The sequence below is a fragment of the Polyodon spathula genome, chromosome 45, assembly GCF_017654505.1.
Source record: "Polyodon spathula isolate WHYD16114869_AA chromosome 45, ASM1765450v1, whole genome shotgun sequence".
Taxonomy (NCBI): Eukaryota; Metazoa; Chordata; class Actinopteri; order Acipenseriformes; family Polyodontidae; genus Polyodon; species Polyodon spathula.
Window position 1 is genome coordinate 497,107 of NC_054578.1, and position 12,500 is coordinate 509,606.

Consider the following 12,500-nt stretch of genomic DNA (forward strand, 5'->3'; position numbering starts at 1 on the left):
TTCCAGGCCGATACCAACATTTTAAAAAACACACAGCCAATAGCCGATATGAACGTTTTAATAATTTTGTTTAAAAAAAATAAAAATAAATAAGAACCACACAAATTAACTAAAAACTAGAAGATAAACACAATAGTTAAATGTTTTCTTAAATATAACCTATATACAGAATCCCCACAGACGTCACATTTCAGCCCAGTTATTCTTCTGCCAAACTACATACAGAATTACAGAATTGTAATACAGAAAGGTGTATTTTTCAGCATTCTCGTCTTTCATACTGCTTCTTTTGTCGTCATATATGTTACCAGCAGTGCTGAAGAAATCTTCAGTTGGAACCGAAGAGGGCGGTGCACAGAGGAATTCTCTTGCCAGTGGTAATAGAACTTAAGTACAGCTCAATCTGTTCCTCTAGCTTAACTACCACCTCGGAGCTTTCAGCTTGATTTGATCCAGGAAGATTGTCGTACATACTGTCTAGCAAACCTGCAGGATGAACTTCTTTCTTGTGCTTTTTTGGGGTTGCCTTCTTTTTCGGTGCTGGTACAGCTTGGTTGTACTACCAGCTTTCAGCTTCACGCTTTGCTCCTTCCATAAGCCATCCGATAGACACAGATGAAAATGTCTTTCCTTTACAGCGGGGCTCAAGCACACACGCCAGTACCACAGATCTGACACATTCTATTTCAGAGAACCGCCTGGTGACTGAACAGTAATTCCCTGGCGATACACACCAGTGTGTACAGCACGGGGTAAATAACACAAGAAAAGACACTGTCCTAAATAAATCCGCCCTGCAAGAATACAAACACGCTCACCGGTCCGGGGTGCAGTAGTGCTCGTGGTGGGTGATATAAGTTTATATTTGTGACAATGGTGCAGTGTTTTAGCGCTGGCCCTTGGCGACAGCTCCAGTACTGTGTTGGCTGTCTAGTAACGTACAAGACAATTTCTGGTATGCTTTTGCTGTCCTTCTCGGTTCTACTCGCAATAAACCAATGCGAAGGAACGGATTACGGTTCTCCGAACCCTTTTATGCTGTCACACGTTACCCCTCCAATCTGCGGCTGCCATGTCGTTTACCTTCCGGGTCAATGCGTTATTGCAACGGAGTCTCGCCCCCTTCCTGGCTGGCCGACTTGCCTTGAACCCTGGGAAAGAACTGAAGGGTGATTTACAACCAAGAGTCGCTGTATTTCAGTCTCAATGTACTTCTTATTAATCAACACGCAAGCCCTTTTTCTACGTTAGACTTTAAAATGTCTTAAACTGTGACAAATGAAACATAGTTTTAGTTTCATACAACCGCTTAATAAAATCCATAGTGTACAGCTACTGACCAGCGATCAAGTTTACCACAAGTAAAGATCATATTTAAAAAATTAATAAACGTGGCATTTTGATTTTTATAAGAAAATGAATACAATTCAATATGCTCTTGACTAAAATAATTAAACTCCAATCCGAACCTCAAAAGACAATACGATGTTGCATTTATCCCTTAAAAAGATTAGCTAAAGCACGGACATTATCTCCCAGATATATATATATATATATAATATTTAAACAAATATATCTAAAAATAATACATATCGGTGAACTTTTTTTTTGTTTTTTTTTCAACACATAAGCAAAACGCTGGGTTAAATCGCAGCCTATGCTAAGGTTATCTGATAGCGTCCCTTTTATAAGAACAATATAAATAAATAAATGCTGATAGCTAAGCGATGCTGTTATTAATAATAATAATAATAATAATAATAATAATAAAGCACAGATTTCTTATGCTTCTGGGAATGAAAACGGGGCACTTACATCCCATATTAATAAAGACAGGTTTTTTTGGTTTTTTTCAAAATGAAACGTTATCATTTGCGTATAAGAATGTATATTGGAAGTGACGAAGGCCAAAACGTCGGACGTTTTTTCATGATTTTAATCTAGTAAGGTATGTATTTGAACCTATCGGGCGAGTGTTGCTCTGTTTGTTCTTCGAGTGCTCACAGAAATACAGGAAATGTTGGTATTAAGGAATAAATCATTATTTCCTTACCTCGTCCCATCCACACGTTGCTTCTGTGAATAATGGATAAGTTTGTTCTTGTACTCGATCCCATGCAGTTCGGAAGCAGTATTTAGTATCGTTTTAGAGGGATTGTGGGAAGGTTGCCTATCTGCTGGCTTGTAGACTAAACCGACCAATCGCAGCTCTGTATTTTTTTTCTTTGTAGAGTTGATGCAAAGAGAAAATGAACTAATTTCCAGGAATAATTATGAGAATTAATATCTTCCCGCGCTTAGGCCGATGACGACATTTTTTCAAAGGGCAAATATCGGCCCGTATTATCAGCCAGCTGATATATCAGTTGACCTCTGCTGAAGATTACCGTTTTTGGTCATTCCAGCTCAGTTTAACCTAACTGCTATGCCAATGGCCTGCAAGTTGCAACACTACTGTCCTTGCTGCTGTGGCATCTGCTAGATGTGCACCCACTATCATGCCTGTTTCCAATGCTGTTAGATCTTGCCCTGTCTCTGGTAGACTGTTTGCAGTTGTGCTGCTCCCACAGCTTTATAGTGGTGCTGGGATCACATGTCTCATCAGTGGGTGATGCCAAATCCAGTCGGGTTGCTAAGTGTCAGCAGAAGAAACATTTCAATACAGCACTTGCATGTAAACCTGATCTTACACTTGTATTCCTCACAGTGATATTAAGAGGGGTGGAAATCAGTGGCTGGTAAATGTGAGTGATATTAACCAGGGTGTGTTAATAATCAAAGTGATATTCTCAAGCATTTGCCCTTATTGACACCCATTATATTCTGCATGGCATGATGATAATAAAAGCAGGCTGGTATTAACAGGAGTGATTGAACAGGTTTGACTGTATTCTCATCAGAGTTCACTGTTGTGTTCATAGTTATGAGGGGAGGCCCTGCAGAAGAGCCAATGTGTTAGCATGCTGTACGATAACCTTTGTCTCTTCTCTTTTTTTTTTCTCTAGCTGCTAAAGGAAATTACACAGGAAGGACTCTATTTCCCTGTGCCGATTGTGGGAAGAGTTTCAATTGTAGCTCACAGCTTAAAATCCACCAGCGCGTTCACACAGGAGATAAACCTTATCACTGCTCTGAGTGTGGGAGGAGTTTCACGCAGATACAAAATCTTAAAAGACACCAGCGCAGTCACACAGGAGAGAGGCCTTATCAATGCACGGAGTGTGGGAGGAGTTTCGCAGTGTTACAAAATCTTAAGATCCACCAGCGCGTTCACACAGGAGAGAAACCTTATCACTGTTCTGAGTGTGGGAGCAGTTTCACAGTGTTACAAAATCTTAAAAGACACCAGCGCAGTCACACAGGAGAGAAACCTTATCACTGTGCTGCTTGTGAGAAGAGTTTCCCATATTTAATTTCCTTGAAAACGCACCAGCGGACTCACAAAAAATAAATCTGATCAATGAAGTGAATATCTTAAGCGTTTCAGCCACTTATCAAACCTTAAAAGACAACATAAAATTCACCAAAGAGTGAAGCCCTACCCTGCACTGAATTTAGGAAGAAGATCGTTCAGTTACTGGGTATTGAAGGACACAAGAAAATTCACAGAATTTCAGCCACATGAGGACACCTAAACACCAGGAGTAAATATGACTAAATACAAAATATTTACTGAAAACAAAAGAATAAACTTGCTTGATAAATAGTTGCATCACATTAGTAGTCTATGAAATAGTTTGGAATTGCATCTGCAAGATTCCACTTTTGTCTCATTGTGGCAAAGTGGTAATTAGTATGTAGGTGTACAGCATGTGCAGTAATCCAGTGATGCAGACAGACAACAAAGTATGGGTGAAATGCTTTCTTTCTATTATAATCCAGTGGTCTGATGACCAAGCAATAAATAATACGAGGCTGGGAACACACAGCAAAGTGTTAGCAGTCTAGTCTCAAACAAACAAAAGGTTTTAGACAGACTGAGCAAACAAAATTCATGGTTCTGCTGGTCCTTCCGGGTTTAGCGTACCCATACAAAGGACCAGATCACCTCGCTACGCCCCCGTTATATACCGCCAACCATGACCGCTTGTCTAGCGAATGCAACCGCTCCTCCAATCTGCGGCTGCCACATCGTTTCCCTTCCGGGTCAACGATTCAGTGTACTGCAGCTCTGTTCCCTTTACACAGCGCCCTCACAGGACGGGAGGGACATCTAACGCCAAGAATCATTTTTTTGTCACACTCATGCATGTCTCTTGGTTTGAAAATTAGCATTATTAGATGTAACACCCCACTAGTGACCAAGTCTCCAGCTCTTTGAAGTCAGTGCTAATCTTTGGTCAATTCTGAAACTCGCACCTCAAATAATAGTTTTGCTGTTGACAGGCTCTGACTGCGATATATTCTTTTTATCTGTAACTACATGTGTGGGTGGTCACTGATATAATAATGAGGCAGACACAGAGCATTGGGTATCGACACGCCACACAGGCGCGCAGATTTAATTCAATGCTGCGTCTGCCACTAAGGTACCAGCAATGGTAGCCCTTGTGTAAGATTTTAATAAAGAAAACAAACCAAAGCTAAAAATAAGTTTGCCGCACATTCTTGACTTTTCCTAAATCCGTGTATAAAGTACCCTGATGATGTTTGAAAGTCAGAGTCGCAAAAATAAATTCTACGCACTTCTACCTAGAACCGCCAAGAGCCGCCATTATGATGGCTTATTGCAATACATGCTTTTATTGTTAATCTAACCTACAATATGCTATTTTTTATCTGTATAAAAGCCAGTTTGTCCTCTCTACCTCCACTGAGTTTACAGCAGATGTATTTGAATAGAATACGGCTCTTGCAGTCTAGATATGTGTTGACCAAATATCCATTGTAATCCTGTCAATTCCTTGGAGAACTGCCGTCTGGCTGTCTACGTGAGCATATATAATCTGCTGTCTTATAAAATTACTGTTACAAGAATTTTTCGAGAAATCCTGAGATTTTTGCGTTTTGATTTGAGAGCAACTACACATATATTTGCCTCGGCTTGCAGCTTGCCACAGCACCCCAGAATGACTTGCCCCTCGCTGGTGGAATGTAGGGTGTACTTGAATAACGGTTAAGACCTGGGCCATCACCTTGGCAGCATAAGAACGTTGTAGATGCCCCGTGTGTATTGAACAGGAGCGTACGTGTAGTCCAGCAACAAGGCAACGACTGCAGGTGATCTGAGCGAATTGTGCAGAACGAAGGGCCTTCAAGATCACAGAGGTGCCACGTTGGTTGGCTATACATGGTGGGTGCAGCAGAAGACGAAACAAAGAAACTGGGAATTCATTGCATAACTCATACCATATGTAATAAGACATAGTTAACACTGTACTGAACAACCATATCTGCATTTTGTGACGCGAAAATGCAAATAACCAAAGCACAGGCGGTAAACTATGCATACAGAGGCAATACAGTAACGAAGGGCAATACAAAACTGATGACATCACACCTCAGCATACTGTTTGTTACCAACTGTGATCAATTTTTTAAGTTTGATGCCCTTGCTGGGCTAAGCTTTTCAACTGTGTTGTTTAGCTGCGGTTTTCATTTTTTAAATTAAAACAGTCATAAGCATTAACATGTATCATTTCTTCTATATTGTATTTTGCTATTAATTTCGTGATTGTGAAAGGTCGGAACACTGTTCTTTCCCTTTCAAGGTGTGGACTGTAACATCGCTTACTTTTGACATTTTCACTGTAATAATACTTTTTAATAATCATTTCATTGGCTAAGTTGTTCTTGCAGGGAACTGAACTAGTTCAATACATGTAACGGTTGCTATATGGCAAGTGGGTGAAAATGCTGTGCAATAGCAGTTGTATTTCCATCCCTGTGTGTGTGTGTGTGTGTGTGCGCGCGCTCTCTCTCTCTCTCTCTCTCTCTCTCTCTCTCTCTCTCTCTCTCTCTCATCTGAAGAATGTGCTGCAGTTTGATGGTTGTAGAATGTACAGTATCTATTGTGGGCTGGGTGGAGTTTCTGGGTTATATGTGGAACTTTATGTGAAACTCGGCACAGTTGTAAAATTCAGGAGAGGACTGACACCGGCAATTATCCAGGGTTTAGTTTCACTAAACTCTAGCAGTAGGGAATTTCTCTGTATAATTGTACCTGTATGTTAATAATAAAGCCTAATTAATGTGGTTTGAAATTGTCATTTCTGGTCGTTTTTGCTCTCGGGTCTCGGTAGATGTTAAGAAACTACTAGGCCTTGTATTCTTACTAATTGCAATTGTGTTATTAGATCTCTGTTTTGGAAGACTTCGATATCAATGTTAAAATATGTGCATAATATCAATATACAATTTTCTTATCGTTGCCCACCACTAGTTTTAAATATTAATTATACATTATTTGAATGCGTTTGATGTTGGGTCTGGTATGATTCTGCAAGGTCCAGTAAGGTTTCATAGTAAACCAGAAGTGAATTACTACAGGCTATAATAGAGCACAACAGGCATCCTCTCAGATCAGCATTCTGTTAACCTGTACTTATCAATGCACACTTTAAACCCTTCATTTTTATTTGTTAAATTTTCAGCTAAGTGTTCTTCTCAGCATTGCATTTAAAGTTTCCATCTCCAATTGCAGTAAATGTACGATTAATTCCATAATTAACAAAAATGAAATTAAGTTATAGTAATGAAAGTTCTAAGATTTTTCGTTCGAGTCAGGACTCTGGCAAAGCATGCAGAACATACACAAGACACTCACGAGAGAGCCAGGGCACTGCCACAGGACACGAGACTCGGCACAGTCAGGACAGCACAGGACACAAGACTCAGCACAGTCAGGACAGCACAGGACACAAGACTTAGCAGAGTAAGGACAGCACATGACACGAGACTCGATGACTTGTGCTGTCCTGTACTGTCCTCAGGACAGCGCTCTGCATGTCTCGGGTCACAGAACACAGCAACCCCTGCTGTAAACACTGCCCATTATATCACTGCGAAGAAGAAATACACAGATCTGCCTGTCACTGTTTGTGTGGGTAATTCAGTGGAAAACTGCTTTGACGTTTTTACAACTAGAAAGGTACAATCCAAACTAAATGCATCAGTTGCTGTACAATATTGAGCTGACGTTTGCTGTCCCATAATTCGGTCTGTTGTACCCTGAAGACTTATTCAAATAATAGACACTTAAGATAATGAAAAACTTATCTGTACATTTTTTAATTAAAATGTCATTTTTGTGCAGTTCAGTTTTGAAATTCAGTTTTGAAATTGACAGGTAATGTACTGCAGTATGTCTAAAAGTTTTGTTTACAGACCTGTGTGCCTTCAATTCAATTTCAATTTCAAAGTTTATTGGCATGACTGATTTTTTTTTTTACCAGTATAGCCAAAGCAGTGGTGCTATGTCTCTCTGCAGGGTAAGCTGTCGCTGTTTCTCTCTTCAGTCGATCTCAAGACTGTTTCACATCTAAACCGTCACTTTAACTAAAACCATTCAGATTAAAAAAAAAAAAAAACAGTTCAATCTGTTAATGCATCAACCGCAATACAGTGACCCCTACCAGCAGCAGCAGCTTTGGACTAGACAGTACAGTGCAGAGAGTCGAAACTGGCGCCATTTGCGATCTACAACAGGACTTTTCACAGTAAAACCCAACGCAGTTAGAGCCAACATGGCGAACTCTGTTATCCAGTTTCATAACCTTCCACTTCCCGACCCATCGCGATCCCGTCCTTCCTTCCACTCGGAGGTCAAGCCAAGCATTTCCACCCACCGCCTGGGTTTGGGGAGCTGCTGGCTGCAGCCAACACCACGCCATGGCAGCGCAGTTTGCCATGCTGGCTCCAGGCCACGCTGGGTTTTATTATGAATGGCGCCAGTTTCGAGCCTCGGCTTGGTGCCGCGCCTGCGCACTGCGGTTTGCAATTCAGAGGGTGCGGGTGGCTGTGTTTGTTTGGAGCTGTTAACGGATTTGACTGCTTATATTTATTTATTTATGGCCTGAATTGTTTTTAGTTGTTATTAGTGACTGTTTGGATACGAAACGGAAGGCTTGAAAGAGATAACAACAATTTGCGGACAGTGGAGAATACAGAGCAGAGAGGTAAGCTTAGCTCGCCATTAAGATGGCATATGGCAAAAATGCATTGTTCAGTTTTTTGACCACTTGTCAACTTCAAAACGGACTCTGAGCTGATGCACACTGATGCACACTGATGCAGTTTGAGTTGTAATTGCATTTGTATGTTCAGAGAGCGCTGTGTGTTGTTGAAGGGGTACCAGATGCAATGCAGGCAGGGAGGAGGAGTCTTCAGACAAAATCGTCCCGGCTTTGCTGTTACATTAACATTTGCAAATAACTGGCATCGTGCTCAGCAGTTTAACAGCAAAGTAGTTTTATTAGGTGGTGTTAACAGCATTTAAAAAAACAAAACAAGCAATTGTGTGTTTTTAATAATTCGCATTCTGTTTGCATTTCTGGACAAGTGTCTAGTTTGTTTTTTATTTTGTCATGGTAATGCTGCCAGCCTTTAGTCCCGCTTGTGGCTCGATAAACAGACATCTTTTATATAACTGATTTGATCTTTTATCTGTAGCTCTCTCTGTATTTATCAGTTACATACTTAAATGGTAATAGCTGATTTTTTGAACCGAGCTTTTTCTATGTTTTAACATGTTTCGGTGTGATGACCGTAGAAAACACAATTCACTGCTGTGATCTGCAATAAATACATACGATATTTAGCTTTTGCTTAATTATGATTGTGTTATTTGTTATTATATACTAGTGATTAGATTATCGGTGTGATATTTTTATCGATTCTTCTAATAACATCATCCTTAGGGACAAAAAGGTTTGTGATTAATTTGTTTTTATTCTAATTACAAACTTAAGTAACTTTTTTTCAACAGCACTTTCAAACCGACAAAACCTACGGTGTGTATTATGTTGAGGTCAACTACTGAAACAGCATAACTAATATATAAACAGTTCCACAACAGAAACCATGTTTAAATAAAGAAGAAAGGGACAATCTGACAAAGCGCTCTCTTGCTCTCAAATCCTTTACATGGTGCGTCCAGCTGAACCGCACCCACATCCCATCTCATGCCAGTAAGGACTCTGCATCAACATGCTGTAAAGCGTTTCAACGCGGTAGTGCTGCATGTCTGTTCTTTCCTGAGTTTCCCTTTCTCAAAATGAATAAATGCAACGCACTGCCATTGAGACAGTAACAGCCAAATGGCCCACAGCAACAAAACAAGCTATAAATTTGAAATGCAGACTTTAAACGAGGGGGGAAATTACTACAACTAATCATTACTCCATCCCTAAGCGTGGCGTATTATATATTTCCTTTTTGTTACGCGTGATAAAACAGGCAGTTCAAAAAATAAAACATCAGTAATAATCAAATGCATATTTCCCACTGACACGTTTTCACTGAGGTGGCGTTTTGAGACCAATATAGAAGATGCTACTCGCAAAAAAGAAAAATTAGGTTACACATGGTTTGCCCTCTTCAATTGCCAAACTGTGCTTAGGCTAAATTTAGTGTTTGACTAAATTTAATATTTTTATTCCAGTTTTTACCAGTTTCAAAATGCTTAAACTATATTTTCTGAATGGTAATTTTCAAAGCCAAATAAAAAACTCTCAAAGTGTGAGTGTTGTGATTTATTACTTCTAACAAATACTGAAAGATTGTGCTTCACTGATTTTTAGTAGTTAATTATAAAACAAGTTAAAAAAAAACAAGAGCAGCACAGAGCGCTCTGAGCAGAACTCTCCATAGAACCAGAATCACCAGACTCCTGCTTCACCCATCCTAATGCAGGAGGGGCTATTCAACCCTGTTTGATATGCCTCATAATAACTTCTCATGCATGTAGGTATGTGTCATGATGTTAAAGGTTTATCTAATGTAATAAATGTTGTATAATAGAAGAGTCCCTGTGTTGTTTTAGGGGTGGAAGAGCCCCACACGCATGCCTTTTGCAAGCTGCGTCAGTCTGTTGCAGGACACAGAGGAATTCATATTGCAAAGGTGCAGCAGATATCAAGAGCATTTCAAATAAGGCTTGATGTGTGATTTTAAATACTACTGGATTCATACATAATATAGTTTTCTAAAGTGTGAGTGCTGTGGAAATTCAAATAAAAGCTCTTGATATGCAACCTGAAATGACAAACTAACAATCCTGTCTCCTTTTCTTCAGTGAGAACGGATCAGCCTCACTCACAGGAAGTTTCTGAGATGGAAGCAGCTCACGTCAGCCCAGAGCTTCCTATTCGATGGGTTGTTTCTGCAGACAGGACTGTTGAGATCAAGGAGGAAGTGACTGAGCTGGGGTGCGACCAGGCCAATGAGCGGATCCTGCAGGAGGAAACGCCACCTTCTAGCATCACTGAGAGAGGCGAGTGAAGCTGGAATGCACATCTATAGAGGGTGTCTTTAATGAAAGAGGGGAAGGGGCATTGCCTTGGCTGTCTCTCGAGTGTCTGGTGTAGGTTCTGCATACTTTGCCAGTGTCCTTATTAAAATCCAGATCTAACAACGCATGCTTTTACACCACAACTGGATTTCATTTTCTTTAATTAGGAAATTGATAGCGTTGCAACAACTAATCATTGTATTGATTTATTGATCATCCATCCTAAAACTTCCCGATCTTTGAGTAGCCTACATATTGGTGAATCGATGCATCAAATTAGAGCTTCGCATTGCCAGTTTGCATTAAAACACTGATTATGTAGCTGTATGCTGATAATAGCGCTACAGTCGCCACCGCTTCGAACGGGCGCGTTTGTGTTCACGTGATCCACCAGCAGTAAGCGATGGACGGTATAAACACCCTCACAATAACCTGACATTCAAACTGCCCCCCACTCACCAGTACTGTAACAAACAAGTGTGTATGAGGTTTAAAATCTTTATTAAGACACTCATTACACTAATAAAGATGAATTAAAACTTTTATTATTTTTATTTTATTTTACTTTTTACTTTTTTTTAAGCTTTTATTAGGAAGCTCACCTAAATCCCTTGCTTAGAAACATAAGGAGGAATGGAACGGTATCATTGAACTCCCGACCGTACCAAACAAAAGAGGGGAGGAAATTAAAATCGTATTTCCTAAATTAATTAGTTTCCCCAGTGTTGAAGCCACAAACACACACACACACACACACACACACAAAAACATTATCCCTGATTGCCAGTTTTAATCCAGACAGAAACACAGAGGTGACCCGTGTGTGCTGAACTATATATTCCATGTCTCCCTGTTCAGTGCAGTGGTACGGTCGCAAGTCCCTCTGCCTAGCAATGACGTCAGACAGCAGCGACATCCGACCGTTATCTTTAGGGTTCAATTTCTGTAAAACTAGGACCCCCCCCCCAAAAAAATTATTAATACCCCATTGCACATCTACACCCCCGGAACTGTGTGTATGCCAAGCGTGGTTACTTATTTTGCTATACGTTTGAGTTACAGGTATATAAAAAGCATCTGAGGCATTTAAAACTTTTATCTCAAAAAGTATTCAACCAAATGCTAGCCCGTTCACAGGGTTTGTTGTGCCTGCCTGTACGACCACATGCAAAACTTTTCAAGCATATTGGTGGTGTTTTACCCTCCCTTTTTGAGCTGGTTGTAAAATCGACTTTAAACAATAGATATATTTATAAAAAGGCTTGCAAAAATAACAGCGTCACATGAGCTGTGTGGCATGTACACACGGCTTGCATACTGAATCACTGTATAAATCAATATGTGCACAACATTATAAAAATTCTGTGACACAATTCTGTGACAAGCTGCCGTTTTATTTATTTATTAGCCATAAAACCCACTGCCACAAAATGAGTGACCTTCCGCCCATTTTCTCTAATATATTTGCGGATGAATCTCTAGAGAACTGATACAGCATCAGCTTTCCTAGCAGAGACAGTAATCCACCTGACGGTGCTACAGAAACTGTCACCAGTAGACACACAAGGTGACATGAGGCACAGCTAAATGAAATGGAAGAAAACAGATGGGGGGGGGGGGGACCCTAAAAAGACTACAACGTGGGCTGCTAATGTGTGTAAAGACTGGCTTAATGAACAGAAAAAATATTGACATTAATTTTAAGGAAATAAGTTTAGAAAACTCCGACAACATTCAGAGGGAATGTTGTGCCACTGCAAGAAGTTTAACTACCGATCTGTGTTCAAGTCTCCAGTTTAACACCGAGACCCCCAGCTGTCCGGTGCGGAGCTTTAAAAATATTTGTCACAATGCCCTCCGGATGTAACAGCCTTTTACCTGCACCCCCTCAGACAGCTCCTCCGCAGATCCTGAACACTAGACCCTGCTGGTACTCTGGTGAACCGAGGGGAATACGTTTCCTCTGCGAAATGATGTCTAAACTAAGCCAGTTTCCCGCAGTGCTGCTTGAAGTGGTTCACAGTCTCTCGGGACGCTGCTTTGCAGTCTC

At 40.4% G+C, this 12,500-nt stretch overlaps 1 protein-coding gene across 1 annotated transcript in view; it reads left to right on the forward strand.

The window, feature by feature from the left end:
- The window catches only part of LOC121305934 (zinc finger protein OZF-like), a 73,574-nt gene that overhangs the window by 55,423 nt on the left and 5,651 nt on the right, over nt 1-12,500 (forward strand). The window lies entirely within an intron of this gene.